This window comes from Ambystoma mexicanum, chromosome 1q (genome assembly GCF_040938575.1).
Source record: "Ambystoma mexicanum isolate Mex_15411 chromosome 1q, UKY_AmexF1_1, whole genome shotgun sequence".
NCBI lineage: Eukaryota > Metazoa > Chordata > Amphibia > Caudata > Ambystomatidae > Ambystoma > Ambystoma mexicanum.
Genome location: NC_090922.1, coordinates 184,173,523 through 184,191,888, shown reverse-complemented (window position 1 = coordinate 184,191,888; position 18,366 = coordinate 184,173,523). Strand labels below are relative to the sequence as shown.

The following is an 18,366-nucleotide window of genomic DNA, read 5'->3' as shown; positions in this document are numbered from 1 at the left end:
TCCAATGGATACAAATGGACAACCACTACTTGTCCCCTGCCACAGTATCAGAATGGCTATGGACTCCGCACAAAAGGGTACTACGGAAAATTAAAGGTCATCCCATACTGAGCACCATATGGAGCATATGGCGTGCAAACAAAGAGATGCGCAAAATTACCACCTTGCCGTCTCCGCTCAGTCACTTATGGTCCGCTGGTATAAACAACCACATACCCGATGTGGGCAGGTAACAATCATGGTACGAGGCGGGCTTGGAAAGGGTGGGACAGCTGCAGAAGAAAGACTCTTATATCACCCTACCGGAACTGACTGAAGCGTTGGGTATAGGCAACCTATCCACATTCCAGTACATCCAACTGAAATGGGTCCTAACGAAGGCAAAATGGAAAGACAAACTGAACAGGGACCTGACCCCATTCGAGAAGATCCTAGACTCTAAAGCAGAGATGAAAGGTCTTATATCAGTAATGTATCAGGAACTAATAGCAGCGGGGGACGGATCCACGGAACACCTGAGATCCAGATGGGAAAAAGACTTGGGGGAAGACATACACCCGGAGCAATGGGATATAACGTGTAGGGCCGCCTCCAGAACATCAATATCCAGTCAATATAAACTCCATGCCATCAAACTCCTCCACAGGTGACAATATGACCCCCTTAGGCTATCTAAAATGTCCCAGACCATGAATCCAACATGCTGGAGGAGATGCGGTCAGACAGCCAGTTATTGGCACATGTGGTGGGATTGTCCGCGCATCAAGGTATTCTGGAACGAAGTCCTGGGGTGGATCAAGGAAATAGAAGGCATCCAAAGAGACACTGACCCCTACCTAGTGCTTTTTGGCCTAGAAAGGGATGCAGATGATTGGACCAGAGTGAAGGGCCTGACTCCCCACTTACTACTTGCTGCCAGGGCTCTCCTGGTGATCAAATGGAAATCTGTAGCGGTCCCTGGAAAGAATGAATGGATCGCCCTAGCCACTAACATCTACTTAATGGAAACTATAACGGCCGCCCTACATGGCAAGGCCGCCCAATGCGAGGCCCTATGGATGGACTTTAAAAGTAAATATTTAACAACAGATCACGAATCCCAATCAGAAGAGCCTGAGGACCCTTGACGGAAGTCTAATACTCAAGCAGCAGCGAGGAACATTTTAGGTCAAATTGCGTTGACGCTTTGGCATTCGATCCTTTGGTATTCGATCCTTTAACTGGACACCGTTTATCGAGCTATTGATGTTTCCACATCACTACAACGAATAATGAATAACGTGCTAGAACAATGGAGGGGAGGGGGGAGGGGGGAAGTGGAGGGGTTTTGCCTATTCCCTTTTTTTTTTCCTCTTGTTAGTTTAAGGAAATACACCGCAATAGAGAACTGTGAAAAACGTTTAACACCTTATGCTAATATAATGGGTTCGGTTATTGTTGAACAGCTGAAAGTCAGGAAGGATGTACCATTTGAAATGTATTTTATCTTTCTGTCCTTTCTCCTCTTTGTTGTTTAAGATAAAACCAATAAAACCAAATTAAAAAAAAAAAAAAAAGTGGTATCCGTTTGGACACGTATGAACCAGCTGCAACTTGTATGCTATGTTCCAAAGATACCAAAGCCAGAGGTTGCACCAGCTTGGATAGCACCAACAGTAATGTTTTAGACTGCTATATAGTATCTCGAGGTGCCCCTTTTCCTAGCGGAGGTCCAAAAGACGGACAGGAGTAGGAATGCCTTGTCAAATAGTTAACATCTGCAGCTGCAGACAAGAGCAACATTTCAGCATGGTTTAACCGGCCAACATGGAGTCACTTTCACACTAACCAGCAGAGCAACAAGTCCTTTCAAGTAGCATGTTCAATACACAGGGTAATGCACTAGTGTCTTTACAGTGCCACAGAACCAGAAAATCAATTAAAACAAACAGAAAACAGTATTGGTGGTACCACAGGGACTGCATCCCTAAAAGAAGTACTTACAGTGTATACAATTTCACTAGCTTAGGTATTTGAAATACAACTTTATCATGGTCTAAACGAAAAAAAGGAACGGGAATGACAATAACAAACGGGGTTCACCACTGAAGTGATGTGACTGTAGCAGTCTTTTAATTAGATTTGAAACTTGAGGGGTAAAGTAATTGCAGTCCAAAACAGCTAAATACGCAGGTCCAAAATATGAAGGAATTCATTTTACTGCCACATTCACTCTGAAGCCCATTCATCTCCTTCATGTTAGGGAGAATTCTCTCTTTAGGCTGAATTTCCTAACCTAGTGACTCCCCCAGCAGCTTTGCTGGATTTCTGGAGTTTGTTTTTTTCCTCCTGCCAAGAGTGAGACTCTTTTTCTCCCACTCTTGGACATGATTCATGGTGTTCCTTTGACTGGTAGTGTTTTATGGGCTATGGGGTCCTTTACTCCATAGGGTCTCATGTGTTTTTACTATGTGTGTTACACAGCACCCTCCGTGCAGTAACACAGGGGTGTCATAGTGACACCCCACCATAGACTCCATACCCTGGGACTGACTACTGTCTCCCAGGGCATGTAAAGTCACCATTGGCTTTACTAGTCCCAAATTATTAACAGAAACCAGTACAAACCATCATATTGTGGACGTACTGGTCGGGGCAATTCGATTGCCCCGGGGTCTGTTAGTCGAGGGGGTACGTCTCCGTCCCCCCTGATCGAGTTTTGGCTGGTGGCAGTGGAAACTACTTTTTATATTCGACTGCGAATATTTCCCTATGGGATTTTCCCATTGTTCGAGGCTACCAACTTTAATTATTTAATTCTCATAGCCTCGAACATACCGCCGGTTTATTTAATTAATATTAATTCTCCGGTTGGTATTTTTTGCCAGGACTCGATTCTAAAATGGTGTTTGTGTTCTCTTCTGTGACTCCAACCCAAGTCGAGCCCTTTGTTCCACTTTTTGGCGGGCTTCTCCACAGAAGCTTCCAAAAGTGGTGCCACTCTGTCTGGGTAGCACAGGGGTTGTGGGAGGGGGTTTAGGCACCCTGGACTGAGTTACCTTGGTAACTCAAGTCGCACTCTTGTGTGACTGGCCCAAGTGGTGAGCCGGCCGGCTCACCTCTTAGCATGTTTGATTGACAGCTAGGCTGAGTGAATGGGGGTATGCTGCATAAAATCAGGGCTTTGGGGACTGGAACTTCAGAAGTCGCCACAGGACCTGAGAATCCGACGAGGGAGAAGCTGAGCCGACCTACCACGATGACACCACCGGTGGAGCCCTGCAGAACCGACTCACCACTTCCCAACGACAGAGAAGATCTCCCGGCTGGAGAGGCTTCTTCCCCTGACTGGTGGGCACAACCAGTTTACCTTCTTTTCTTCGCACCCCAGACTGGTTTGTGGTCGAACTGCTCGTGCCCAGCACCCCGGCGGCCGGATAGCCACTCACCACTGAACCGCGAATCAACGGACCGCTCCTTGTACCTGAGAAACTCCGCGGCTGGTTTCTTCCCTGGCAGTGCAACGGACTCCTGTCTTCCTCCACAACGAGATCCTCTCTTCCCCCGGACGATGCACCGACTTGCATCCGCTGCCAGGAACAACTGCCCCCGCTAGAGTGTTCTCACCACTTTAAGGTACCGTGTCCGCCAGGCCTCCCTTTCTAAAGATTGCTACAAGGTAATAATAACTCCTTAACCTTCTGGACTGGGCTGGCCGCCTTGACCCTCTAACTGGTCCCCTTTCTTTGGTCCAACTCCTTTTTGAACCATTACAAGACTTTTGTGCACTGCAACCATGTGACCTTGGACACATTTCGTTTCGATCCTCTTAAAGCGGATCCGGCCTACTGACTCTGAATTCACGGTTTTACTTTGCCTTCCTCTCTTGTTATGTTCTTGTAAAAGTGTTGGGATCTGTTTCAATTTGTTCTCTGCTTTTCTCTCCTTTTTTTAAAACGAACTATTAGAGTGCCATCTACGTTAAGTGCTCACCGCTGTCTTAAAATAAGTGGGGCTTTACTTAAGACTTGTCTAATATTCTTTTAAGGGAGTGTATATCTTTAAGTGACCGTGTTTTTGAATTGCTTACTATTAGTGCCTGTGTGTTTTTCTAGATGTAGTTTTAAATAAATAATTATATCTCTTTTACACCAAGCCCTGGTCAGTGTTTACTTGTTCTATTGTGTGCTCTTGACCTATTGTGAATACTCTGTATACTGCCTAACTCTTCTTGAGGGGAGTCTGACTGCTCAGCCACAGCTACCAAGTGAATCTGTGTGGTACAGACTGCTACCAAGTGGGTTTACTGCCAAACACCTGTAGTCTTAAATCTTTTGCAGTGGTCCCAGAGGGAACTGCACAGGTTTCTGCCTAACACTTCAGCATCCCAAAGATTAAGCACATGTTCTGCTCAGCTAGATAATAAAGTGGCAAACACGCTGCACAATCGACATCACAGGACAGTTGCCTATAAAACTAGACTTCTGACGCTGGGCTCCATCCGCACTCCCTCACAGATCCTCGTCTTCATCTGGCAGTGCAGTGGTTTGGGCAATCTCTAAATCTTGTTCATACTGTGCTGCCAATGCTGGGTCCATAACAACTTCAGGGGGTGAGAGGGCAGGCATTGCTACAAACTCCAAGTTGGGATCACCAATTAGCTTTCTTGCAAGCCACAGGAAGGGTTTTTCAAAGTTGTAGTTATTCTTGGCAGAAATATCGTAGTACTGGAGATTCTTCTTCCTGTGAAAGACTATGGATTTCGCCTTCACCTTCCTGTCTTTAATATCCACTTCGTTTCCACAGAGCACAATGGAGATGTTTTCACAGACTCATACGAGATTTCGATGCCAGTTGGGGACATTCTTATATGTGACTCTTGATGTGACGTCAAACATGATTATATATATATTTTTTTTTGCCCGGGATTTAGCAGCTTATTCAGCCATGGTTGCAGGGTGCGCAAGTACACAGAATCCGAGGAACGTTCTTCAGTGGGGATGTGTCCAAGCTGCTGCCTTTATAATGGTGTGTTCTTACTGGCAGCAGTTAGCAGGCCAGTGCAACGTCTCCAGACTGTCAGAGGCACCTGTGAGATCCGCTCCAGAACATCTGGATATCAACAGCCACATGGTTCACTGTACCTAAGCTCACCTCTGCCAGTCATCTACATGCTGGGGCGAGCCGCTGAAGCAATGGTGAGGCACTCCTCCTAATCAGTTCTGGCAGGTGTGAGCTTGCGCCAGGAGCCGGGGGGAAACCGCACGTTTCAGCCCCGCCCTGCACGAGTCTCGTCACTTCCACCCGCCTGCAAGTGCAATATGCTATTTCTTCAGCGTAGCTGCACAACGCAGCGCCCCTCTCTCCAGCACCTGCTACATACTTGCCAACCCTACCGATTTAGGTAGTAGGATACCGCTTTTTAAGCAGTCCTACCGCTTACCTATTTAGTGGCAACAAATACCTATTTTTTCAATATTTTTGAAACTTTAAGATTCCTATAGATTTTTGGTCACAGAATGTTGGCATGTATGCGCCTATTGTGGATCCGATAAACATCTTCTCAAGGATTGCTCTGAATTGCCTAATCGGCGATCGGGAAACTAACAGCCCCGGGCTTGAAAGGGACAGGAGTCCGGGGGTTATCCATTCAGTCCAGTCCCTATGTTTTTTTATACGTATCAACGAAAGGAGCGCAAGAGGATTCTCGGTTGATGGTGGTGAACATAATGTTGGTCATAAATAAGCAACAAGTCGAAATTCTAGCTCTTCTAGGCTGTAGTGCCGCAGGCAATTTTGTTGACGCCTTGTGGCCAGACAAGGTTGGTCTAAAAAGATTAGCACGCAAGGAAGGACAAACAGTCGGATGGAACACCCCTCTCTTCTGGACCCATTACGCATACCACAGAGGACCTCCAAGTTATGATCTTCCAACACACCGAAACTCTAAGATTCGACATCATACGGGCGGCTCATTGTCCGGTGAATTTGGGGATAACTTAGCTTAGAAGACATAATCCTCACATCGATTGGGCTGCTAACCAGCTGAGTTTTTAATCAACTTTTTGCAAGCAGCAATGTCTTCCCCAGCCCTCCTATACAAGAGTTAAGACTACTTCTTCTCAGGCTAAAGAGTTTCTAGAAGTACACGCATTACCACGCTTCTGTGCCCAGTTCCAGAGTGTCTTCACAGAGATGAAGCCCGCAGAGCTACCTCCTCATCGGCCAGAGGACTGTTCTATTGACCTAGAACCAAACGCTTTGGTTCCTTTTGGCCGGATGTTTCCGCTTTCCCAAACTGAAAAGAGTACTCTACGTGCCTATCTTGATACCAATCTTCACAATGGAGTCATTCAGCCTTCCAAATCCCCCGCGGGAGCCTCCTTATTCTTCATCTCTAAGAGAGATTCCAATGATTTAAGGCCCTGTATTGATTATAGGGGTCTGAACAAAGTGACTATTAGAGATTGGTACACTATGCCTCTAATCACGGATATAATCGAGGCTGTGCAAGGGGCAAAGATTTACACCAAGCTGGATCTCCAAAATGCCTACCATCTTCTTCGTATAGCCAAGGGGGATAAATGGAAGACAGCCTTCCGTACCCCATTTGGGTTGTACGAATATAGGGTGATGCCATTCGGTCTTGTCAACACCCCTGCAATATTTCAAAGGTTCATCGACCGTATGTTCTCCGATCTCATGTTCATGTCAGTCATAATCGACTTGGATGACATCCTGGTGTTTTCCGCCAACAAGGATGAACATGAGCGATATGTACTAGCGGTACTGGACCGACTCAAGAAGAACCAACTGCTGGCGAAACCTGAAAAGTGTATGTTTGGAGTGTCCTCTATACCATACCTGGCGTCTATTCTTTCCGAACAAGCCATTTCCATGGATCCTCGCAAGATATCTGCTATCATGGAATGGCCATCTCCTACTACCATCAAGGAGGTATAACGTTTCCTAGGACTTGCCAATTTCTACAGAAGATTTATCCCCAGATTTTCTGAGATCATGCTACCTATTACATCACTGCTTAAAAAGAACCCTGGTCCTTTTACATGGTCTTCTGGAGCTGAAGATAGCTTTAATCGGCTTAAGTCTCTTTTCTGTTCTGCATCCATTTTACAGCAAGCAGATCAGACGAAGCAGTTCACTGTAGAGACTGATGCTTCCTCAACCGCTATAGGTGCTGCCCTGCTTTAAGACAAGGAAGGGGTGAAACACCCCGTGGTCTATCTTTCCTGCACTTTTACCACTAGCCAGTTAAACTATTCTGTCCTCAAAAAGGAGTTGTTGGCCATGAAACAGGCGTGCGAGGAGTGGCGCCATCTTCTCCCAGGCACTAACCACCCTTTTTTGATCCGCACGGATCATAAAAATCTCAAAGTCTTACAATCTATGGAATGTTCAAATTCCCGCCAAGCTCGTTTGGCTAATTTTTTCACCCAATACCACTTTTTGATTACCTATCTCCCCGGTTCTCAGAATACTCTGGCTGATGCCCTTTTGCAAAAGGATTTGAACTCTCAGGTCATCACTCACCCTCCTGAATTGATATTCTCTCGGAAACGAATCTTGGCACAGATTAATACGTTCTTACAGGATGTTAAGGAGGCTTTGGGCTCAGACCCTTTGAGTTCAGTCAAGCACATCCCCCTTGCCTACCGAGTAAGGGAAGGACTCTGGTTTCACCAGAACAGATTGTACATACCTCCTGGCCCTCTCCGCAAGAAGATCATAGGTTGGTGTCATGACAACAAGACCGCTGGCCACAGAGGACAATCTAATACCACTGAGCTCATAGGAAGAACTTTCTATTGGCCAAATCTGAGACGGGACGTAGAGTCTTACATTTTATCCTGTCCCGTTTGTGCTATGTCAAAAAATCCCACAGGCAAACCATTGGGTCTTCTTACACAAGCAGAAATTCCACAACGTTCCTGGGGCCATATATCCACTGATTTCATTGTAGAACTCCCAGTTTCAGATTCCTGCACTTGTATCATGGTTACGGTTGATACTCTTACTAAGATGGCTCATTTTTCCCCACTGCAGCTCAGATGGCCGAAGTTTTTGCTAGGGACATCTTCCATCTACATGGACTTCCCGATAAGATTACTTCTGACCGGGGCAGCCAGTATGTTTTGAAGTTTTGGAAGGCACTTTATAGTCGTCTGGGCATAGATCGGGCTTTATCTTCGGTGTTCCATCCCCAAACCAATGGCCAGACAGAGAGATTAAATGCTACACTTGAGCAGTATCACAATGCTACACTTGTGGCTCTCTACCAAATTTTTACCTTGGTGGGTTCGCCCCTCTAAATTGTCCCCTGGGTATTTAGGTCCATTCCCTATACTGATAAAGATCAATCCGGTAGCTTATAAACTCAAGCTACCTACCAACCTCAGTCGCATTCACCCTGTCTTTCACTCATCTCTTTTAAAGGAATAACTACTGGACAAAGACTGCAAGCCGGTATCTCACCATAGGGATATAGAGGGAACTACACAAGATGTATATGAGGTTTCTAAGATCCGCGACTCCCGCTACTACAGGGGAAGAATACAATACCTAATTTCTTGGAAGGGTTACCCCAGGTCGGAAGACTCCTGAGAACCTACTCACTATGGCAAGGCCCCCAGGCTGCTGGCCTGTTTCCACCGAACACACCCTGGCAAACCCAGAGGAACAGGTATTAAGAGGGGGCATACTGTCATATCCCGGTGCAAGTGGCGGTGGTTACCGCGGATATGACTAAGCCGCCATTAAGATGTTCCACCACGTTACTCTCGAACGGCTTGCAACGTTCTAGTGTTTCGCCATCATGGCCGCCGCCGCTAGGAGTACTTACTTCCTGAAATCCCAGCATTCTGCGTGTTGCATCGGTCCGGTCAGCTTGCTTACTCTTTGTGGTTAACACGCTAGTATTTCCCTTGTTTTCGCTTCGTACCGAAGCCCTTTCTGTCTCTGTTCATTTCCTCACTCTCCAAGCGCCCTTGCATGTTCTAACTATTTTTCCCTCGCTCGATCTCTCGCCTTCTGTTTCTGTTTCTACATTATCCTTACATTATCCTTACTTGTTCGCTGGGAGTCTGCACCGGCTTGCCGGTTCCCTCGTTTCCTCTTTTCTCTGTATTATGTTCTAACTCCGGTACTTACCTTTTCTTACTCTGCTTACCTCCTCCACCCTGCTTCCTTTAGATCATTTCAGTCTTTGTCTTCAGCGCTTCCATCTAGTTTACTGTTTTGTTCCTTTTAAGTTTTCTCTTCTTACTCAGGTACACTCCCGGTGTCTTTCATTTTTACTCAGTTGGAGTTCCACTTATTTTGTGGAATTATCGCCTTCCCTTTACTAACAATTCAGTTGCTTGGCTGCTACCTTGTGCGGCCTTATCAGTGGAGAGTTACATCTATCCTTTTCCGACTCTGAAGAAAGGCCAGCTACGCTCAAGGACCCAGGTTTTTTTTTCTGCCTACGGGCTTTTTCCCCCTTTTCCGATAGTTGTTCCCGGGGCTGCGGCCGTGGTGTGGTTCAGTCCTAGATCCACCACGGCTTCTACCCGTGACAGGTCATTACCACCTAAGAAAGAGAAAGACTACCTGGCACACCGGCACGGCATCAAAGAAACTTCAGACTAAGTCACTATACATCAGGTAAGTGTTCCTGTTTGCCTCTGTCTTTCCTCGTCTGTTTTTGTTGTATTGTAAAGTTCGTTGTCGTGTATTGTTGTCCATTCCACTTTTGATGTTTGCTCTTTTGCTTTCTTCTCTTGCAGGTTATGTTGCCGGCCCGGCAGAAGCTGCAGAGCTCAAGACGGCAGCCGGAGGGAATGAGGAACGAAGCTGCAGTGGTACAGTAGCTGGTAAATTGTTAACTAGGGGGCGTACAGGGTTCAAATGTGTTGCAGCCCTTGAACAGATGTTCTAACCTTGTCTTTCTTCTTCACAGGGTCCGAGTTAGTGGATGCGAGGTGCAATGCTGCAGCATCGGGATCAAGATCACTGGATGTCAGGAGATGAGTTTGCAAATGAACCGATGAAGCACCGGTTTCCTGGAGGTGTGTATGCAGGAGAACGCCTGGTTTCAAAGGTAAATAAACTGGTCCAAGTGGTGGTGAATGTCACACTGCATGCGAGTGCACAAAACGCGAAGCACCGGCCTTAAGGATGGAGCAGCTTATATAGCTGAGCTTCTGAAGCCACGCCAACTAGGTTCAGCCTGCCTGCCACACCCTGCCACACCCGATGAGTCAGCACATGAAGACCAGGCCTAGGGAACCACACCCGATGAATCAGCACATGAGGATGTTCTCTGGAATAAAGGCTCTCAGCTCCTGGAAAGTTCTTGTAAAATAAAGGCACTCCTGCACTGAAATAAAATGTTCCTGCTCACATCTCTATATGAGCCTGGCGCCATAAGGGACATAAGTGAGTCAAGTGACCCATTGCCCCCATCACTAGATGGTGTGGTTTTTGTGTTCTGGGGTCTGTGGCCATGACAGCTGCAGATGTTATGTCCGGGTTGAGTCTGCCTGACCCTACCTGACTCTATTAGTGGGACAGCCTACTGTCAATGTGTGATAGTCTGTTTTCTGTTTCCTAACAGGTTTTTCCTTGGTAATCCTTATACTCTTAGCCACTCTCTTCTTTGTCTCAGTCCTTGGGTATTTCAATAGGGGAATGGGATTATGGGAATTGTGGTGTTCTATAAAAAGGGGAAAAAGATGTTGTAGATTTTGTTTTCAGGAAAAGGGGTTTGAATGTAGGGTTGCTGAAAAGTGGGTTTCGAGGAAAGAGGGGTAAAACACATGTTGGAATTTAGGGATGGTCTTTGTTTTTCCTGATGGTTTCGCCTTTTCCTTACAGAAAGGTACTGGGGTATGATGGGACTAATGATAACTGAGGGAATGTCGGCTAGGGGTGTATTGGAACGGGAAGAATACCATGTCCCGCACGAGGGCGTGCCTCCCACAGTCCCCCAGGACGTGCTGGCCAGGTGATCCTCTCTCACTCGTCTGACCACAGGGTTGGGATCCAAGAGCGACAGCCCTACCCTGGCCACCTGAACAAACGATAACCCGGGAATAGCCTGGGAGAAACGTCTCAGGTTTCTCACAGATGTGGCACCAATAAAACCAATAAAGTTTTGGCTGTTTTGCATATTAAGGAGCATTTTGGGTAATAATAAGGACGAAGATCTTTACATCTGTCATATATGTCTGTGAGAGCTGTAAATACCGAAAGCACTCTGGGCTTGGTACGCATTTCCTTATTTTTTTGATTTTTTTAATGTATTCTTTTAAACAAATATCACCCTTTACAATAAAGCATTTCTAAATATCAAGCATATATATGTTCGGCCAGAAATGACTTAAGTTGTTAGATTGAAATGACTGCTAACAGCTCAAAATTACTCAGGCAGTGCTGTAGATCAGCAAGACTCGGAGATATAAAATTGGATACATATTTAAAAAATGAAAACCTGTAAATTGAAAATAAACTGCAATAAAATGCTGCTCCTCTGGCAATCTGCCGCCCTAGGCATAGGTGTAGTTAGCCTTGTTGTAAATAGGTTTCTGGCTACGGGAGTCATCATTGGCCTCAATGCTTGAGCATCTCCACTTCTGCGAGTTCGCTTGACGCGTAGCTCTACTATTTACACATCTGAGGTCCACCAAGTCTTCTAGCTTTCCCTGCTCAACACTGAGGGCAGGTCTATAGCTTCTTTTAACTTCAGACGAATGCTGCTAGAGTACACCGATGTGTTGTCGAACAGCCGAGCCTGCCCGCCGCCAAAGGCCAGTCTCCACTTTTCTGAACCTGAGGCTGAAGGGTCTACCAGTGCCGCTGTCCCAAGTGTCCTCGACCCACAAGCCACTGTGAAAGTTGAATAGCACTGCATCGTTGGAACTGGCACCACTGCGTCCAGTCTCCTAGCTCGCGCTGAAAAGCCAGGCTCAACAAGACACCCTGTGCCCCTGGTACACGTTTGGGGCCATATTGATTTTAGGTCCCTCTTCTCTACCTTGTTCTCAAAGACGAACAAGTTACTTCTTACCTTGTAACGTTCTTTCAATGGGATGTTCCTCCGACGTATTCCTTATCTTAGATATCTCCTTCCAGCTTTGCTGGCCTCTGAACATTTTTCTCTAGAGGGCGCTGCGCGTCGACGTCCGCCGAGTCAATGTCCCTCGACAGCCGCCGTATCGACGTCGACGTCATCCTGCCTATAAAGGCAGCGCGCAGCGTCCGTTGCTCAGTTCCGTTTTGTAGCCCACAATTTTTCTTTCTGGACTAGACTAATCACCCTGAAGGAGCGTAAACTGCAACAACAAGGGAAGTAGTACTGCGGGGATGGATGGGAGGGTCGATAAGGAATACGTCGGAGGAACATCCCATCGAAAGAACGTTACAAGGTAAGAAGTAACTTGTTCTTCGAAGGGATTGTGTCCTCCGACGTATTCCTTATCTTAGATAGGCTCCCATAGCAGTATTCTGTTATTGGAGGTGGGAGTACTGACTTCAGCCTTCCTTTTATTGATGAATAGAGTGCAATACTGCCCTTCCAAACCTAGTCTCTTGACTGGAGGAGGAATCCAAGTTGTAAAATCGTGTAAAGGTATGGACGGACGGACGACCATGTGGCAGTCGCACATATGTCTTTAACCGGCACTCCTCTTTTGAGGGCCGATGAAGCTGCAATACCTCTGGTCGAATGAGCCCTAAGATTTTGAGGGGGCTCTTTTCCTGCCAGTTTATAACATTCCAAAATGGCTAGAATGATCCATCTGGAAATGGTCTGCTTAGTTATCGGTAACCCCAGCTTGTGACCTGCGTAGCCTACAAACAGCTGGTCTGCTTGTCTTATCCTAGCCAGTCTACTGATGTAAAAACTTAAAGCCCTTCTTGGGCCCAGCCTGTGTAACCTCTCTTCCTCTTTCCCCGGATGAGGAGGAGGATAGAAAGATGGCAGGGTAATCTTCTGAGTGATATGGAATTCAGAAACCACCTTTGGGAGGAAATTAGGCTTCACTTGCAGGACAACTTTGTCTTTGTGAAAGATTGTATGAGGGGGTTTACAAGAAAGAGCTTGTAACTCGCTCACCCTTCTAGCAGATGTAAGTGTTATTAATAAAACAGTTTTAAGGGTAAGAAATCTTAACGAACAAGAATGGAGTGGTTCGAAAGGTGTGCCCATCAGGAAAGTTAGGACTAAGTTTAAATCCCATAGGGGAACCTGGAATGGTCTTGGGGGATAAACGTTAGTTAACCCCTTTAGAAACTGTATTACCAAGGGTAACTTGAAATAGGATGGTTCTTCCGCAGTGCGCTTAAAGATGGATAGCGCTGCGAGATAGCCCTTAATGGTGCCAACTTGAAGGCCTGAATTCGCCAAATAGAGTAGGAAGGACAAAACCATTGGTGTACCACATGAAAAGGGGTTGATATTCTTTTCTCTACACCAGCTGCAAAATCTGTTCCAACGGCAGCGGTATAAAGACTTTGTTGCTGGCCTCCTTGCCGAAAGCAACACCTCCATAACATCATCAGGGAGGTCCCAATCCTTGTACCTCAGCCTTTCAGAAGCCAAGCGTGAAGGTTGAGGGTTTTGATGTCTGGATGGAGAACCTGACCTCCCTTCTGTGAGAGTAGATTCTCTCTGAGTGGAAGTCGAATTGGAGGGCAGATGGACAAGTCTAGAAGGTCTGGGTACCACGTTCTCCTGGCCCAATCCGGGGCAATTAGGATCATGGTTTTCCGGAATCTTCTCAACCTCCTGATCATTTGAGGAATGACAGGGACCGGTGGGAACGCGTACAGAAGCGGAAACTCCCAGTCCACTATGAACGCGTCTCCCAGAGCTCCTCTCGGGGGAAATTCCCTTGAACAGAACAGATCGCACTTCCTGTTGACACTGGTGGCGAACAGATCCACCTGAGGGGTTCCCCAAAGGGCGAAGATCTCTTGAAGGACTTCCTGAGCTAGTTCCCACTCCTGGGAGACTGTGCTCTGCCTGCTCAGAGCGTCCCCTGTCAAGTTCTTCTCTCCGGCTAGGTGAACTGCTGATAGAGAGATTCCTTCTTGGATTGCCCAAAACCAGAGCTGCATCGCCGCTCTGCACAGAGGTAGTGATCCTACGCCTCCTCTTTTGTTGAGGTAATGCATGGCCACTGTGTTATCCGTCATTATCAGGACATTCTTCCCTTGTACAGCTGGCAGGAACACCTTCAGCGCAAGTCTGATGGCCCTCAGCTCTAACAGGTTGATATGTAGTCTGGACTCCGATGGAGACCAACGACCGCTGATGGTCAAGTCGTTGGCGTGGGCTCCCCACCCCGTGAGTGAGGCATCCGTGACTACTGTTATCTACGGCCAGGGTTGCCAAAACTGTTCTCCTTTCAGAATGTTCTCCTGACAGGCCCACCACTGAAGGTCTCGAGCCACCCTGTCGGGAACCTGAAGAAGATCTGTCATTCTTCCTGAGAATTGTGACCACTGAGTCCTCAGTGCCCACTGGAGGGATCTCATTCTCAGGCGAGCCTCTGGCACTAGGAAAATGCAGGATGCCATGAGGCCTAGCAACCTCAAAAAGTCGAAGGCTGGGGGCGTGGCCAACATGCAAGCGCAGAGGACGTGAGCTCCGTGAGCTCCTCTTGCCGCCGACAACATCCTGAGGAAATTATCCTGTTTGGTGGGGCGATACGATTTGCAACTTCAGGATTAGCTGCATGAATGCCAGAAGAAGCGCCGTGTGCATTCTCACCCTAAGAACCCTGCTCTGGGCGAAGGAGAACGGCAGAGAAGATTCGGCGCGCAGGGCGCGAATAGCTGACTTCAAAATGGCCGCCGCGGCCCGATCCCTGTGTTAGACCGAACTCCTGAAGGGGGAGGAACCCTCGGCTGCCTAGCCCGGAGCGGTGTGCCATGCTGTGTCCCGACACCCGGTCGCTGGGAAAAGGAGAGTTGTGAGACTGTCGGAGCTGTCCCCGAGAGCGAAGGGACCCGGTGGCGCCTTGTGAGCGGGAAGGACGCTCGACTGACGGAGGTCGGGCTGTCCGCACGCACCGGCGAGGAAGACCCACGGGGCTAGATCACACGAGAAGCTAGAACAGGCACCTTCTGGCTGGTCTCCTGCACACAGGCACCCCAGCAACCGGTGCTTACGTAACTTGGAGGGCTAATCACTGCGGACAATTGGCGGCCCTGGTCCAGGATGGCCTGCGGTGCCCGGTGACGCCGTACGTAGGGGACCCCGCGTGAGGAGTGTGCCTGCATCGGAAAGCGCCCTCTGGAGCAGCAAGCAAGTAAGTGGGACTTTCCCACCCCAACCACCCCATCTATCCCGGGGAGCGCCTGGGGTCTCGCAAGCCAACAAAGGGGAAGGGACTACACCGAGTACTCTCCGCCGGACCCCCGGGGCACTGGCCCTTCCCTGCGGAGCCACGGAACAGAGCATAACTGGGGTAAGAATCACCGAGGTGAAGCACACCGCCGGCGCCCTGCCCCGCCAGGTTTTCGCCGTTGGGCCTAGTGGGAGACGCGGTCTTCGACGCACGGCACGATGGGGAAGGACAGGCAGAGAAAAGCATCTACCCAAAGCAGTATGGATCAGTTTGCGATAGCCACGGCCCCGGCTCCCGCGGCGTCAACAACACGAGCGCTCCCTCAACCAGAGGATGAACCTCTCTCACTGCGGGACATTATGGCGGCTATTGCTAGCTCGCGCTCCTCCATGGAGATTAAGATGGATAGTATAGCAGCAGATGTCTCCTTCCTGCGGCACGACCTACAAAAGTTAACTTCCAGAACGAGTGAGGCCGAGCACCGTATCTCAACAGTAGAAGATAACGTCACTGGGATCAACAGGCAGATGTCCCAGGCACTGGCCCGCCTGAAGTCCCTAGAGGCCAAGGTCGATGAGGGGGAGGGAAGGTCTCGTCGCAATAATGTTCGCATCCTCGGCCTCCCCGAGGGGGAAGAGGGGCAGTGCATGGAACTGTTTCTAGAACAATGGCTCACTGACATTTTCGAACCCTACTCTTTCTCAAAGTTTTTCTCGGTAGAGAGGGCACACAGAATGCCCTCGGGCAGACCGATACCGGGCACTCCGCCCCGAACAATAATTGCCAGGCTGCTGAACTATCGTGACAGAGATGCACTCCTGCAATTGTCCCGCTCCCAAGGGTCGATTACACATAATGGGTCGCGAATAGCCTTTTTCCCAGACTACACCCGAGAGGTGCAACGCGCAAGGCAATCCTTCGAGCCTCTCAAAAGACAGTTGGCGCAGTTGAAGGTGAAATACGGCCTTCTCTTTCCGGCCCAACTAAAGATTCACCATAAGGGGACGACAGTGCATTTTACAGACCCACAGGAAGCCTGGAAATGGGCCGAGGCACACATTGAAGGGGATTGGTCCACGAGACCACGACGACAGAGGGGCAGGGTCCGACCCGGGTCACGGCAAATCTCCCCGAGGAGAGCTCCGGAACGAGGGGAGCAGGAAGCTCCGGAGCAACAAGCAGAGCAGGACGCACACTGAAAACGCTCAAAGCCGGCAGCGAAGAGAAAGAGCGTTCAAACGCAGCATACGACTGAGCCACGGGAGACACCCCACCATACAAAACACCAACATACGGCACAAGAAGGAGAGCCCCCCTGGGTAGGTCCCTTCTTGGAGTTTCTCTTAAACTTAAAGTCAAGCCACACCCGCGTTACAGGTAGACACCTGTACCGTTAAGGTAGTTTGTTTCATGTGAGTTGTCCAGTTGACAACTTGGTTTCTCATGTTCGGGCGACAGATGCTTCTAGTTGGGAGGAGTATAGGGTGGGTAGTTATGGGTTTGTTATGTTTAGTTATGAATGGGGCCAGACAAGCAGGGGAGATACGAAAGTTCAAGATAGGGGCAGCACTAAACAAACACACGGAATCCCGGCGCCAGGCGTCGCCACCAGTGGCATATACCTTCTCGTCTACAAATAGTCATGGCCTCCAATAGCTTTGGGACCAGCAAGACCAAGTCACTTAACCTCATGACCTGGAACGTCAACGGACTCGGCAATGTAATCAAACGCCGACTGGTAGGGCAATACTTGAAAAGGCACACGCCAGATATAGTTTTTCTGGTAGAAACACACCTCGCAGGCACAGAATGCTCTTTTTTCAAACGCACTGACTACAGACTTGCACTCCATGCGGGCTTCACAATGGGTTCACGAGGTGTCCTGATCCTGATACATAAAAACCTCCCCTTCCATCTGAATACGGTGACTCAAGACACCGGAGGCAGGTACATACACACGACAGGCACGCTCTGGGGAAACTCCATCACATTGCTCGCTGCCTACGCACCACCAACTTTGCTAACACCACTACTCACCGACATTTCCCCCATGATTACGGAGGATAACTCCGACATCACGATACTTGGAGGTGACTTTAATGAAGTCATGAACCCAACCCTAGACCGCTCACACTTACGCAATAGAAACCCTGAGACACGTACCAAACTCGCCACGTTCACGAACGCCCTAGGCTTGTGTGACGTGTGGAGAGAGCTCCACCCCGACTCCAGGGAATATTCCTTCCACTCTGGGGCGCATGCCTCGCTCTCCAGACTGGATTATTTCTTCATTCCTTCAACAGACCTTCATAGAGCACAAGAAGCTTACCTATTACCCAGGGGAATCTCTGACCACTCCCCAGTGGTGCTGAAAATTATGACCTCTAGACCGACACCCCCGCCAAGTTGGCGCCTGAATAATTATTATTTGGGAAACCCAGACCTGGTAGAAAAACTCCAAGGGGCGACCGAAACGTATTTTGAGCTAAACACGGAGTCTGCAGCAGATCCAGGGTTACTGTGGGAGGCATATAAAGTAGTTCTAAGGGGGGAACTCATTTCATGGACTTCCGCACATAAGAAGAAACACCTCCTCAAAGTACACGAGGCAGAACAACAAGTTAAATTGGCAGAGGAAGCCCACATTGCCCAGGACACGCCTGAGACGAACCGAGCCCTACTCCGAGCACAGAAGCTGCTCCAGAACACAGCACTTGACAACGCCAAACAAGCACACACAGCAATGAGGGCACGTGTTTATGAAACAGGCGATAAAGCTGGCAAATTGCTAGCGTGGCTGGAGCGTAAGGAGCAGGGGAGCAGGCACGTGCATCAGTTACAGGGGGGGAGTGCAGGGCCACTATTATCGGATCAAGCCATTTCACAAGGGTTCGCTGACTACTACGCTGATCTCTACAAAGAGCCCACAACCTGCATGAACACGTCAATAATAGATGAAATTAACCTTCCCACTTTGGACGAGACCCAACAAGAACTATTGGACAGGGATATAACGGAAGAGGAAGTGGCTTGT

The 18,366-nt window shown here is 48.5% G+C and overlaps 1 protein-coding gene and 1 pseudogene across 1 annotated transcript in view; both read right to left on the bottom strand.

Annotated features, from left to right (window-relative positions):
- The window catches only part of LOC138526369 (dickkopf-related protein 3-like), a 1,508,461-nt gene that overhangs the window by 598,665 nt on the left and 891,430 nt on the right, over window positions 1–18,366 (bottom strand). The gene's annotated exons all lie outside the window — the stretch shown is intronic.
- LOC138521134 (GTP-binding nuclear protein Ran pseudogene) lies at window positions 4,362–4,877 on the bottom strand (annotated as a pseudogene).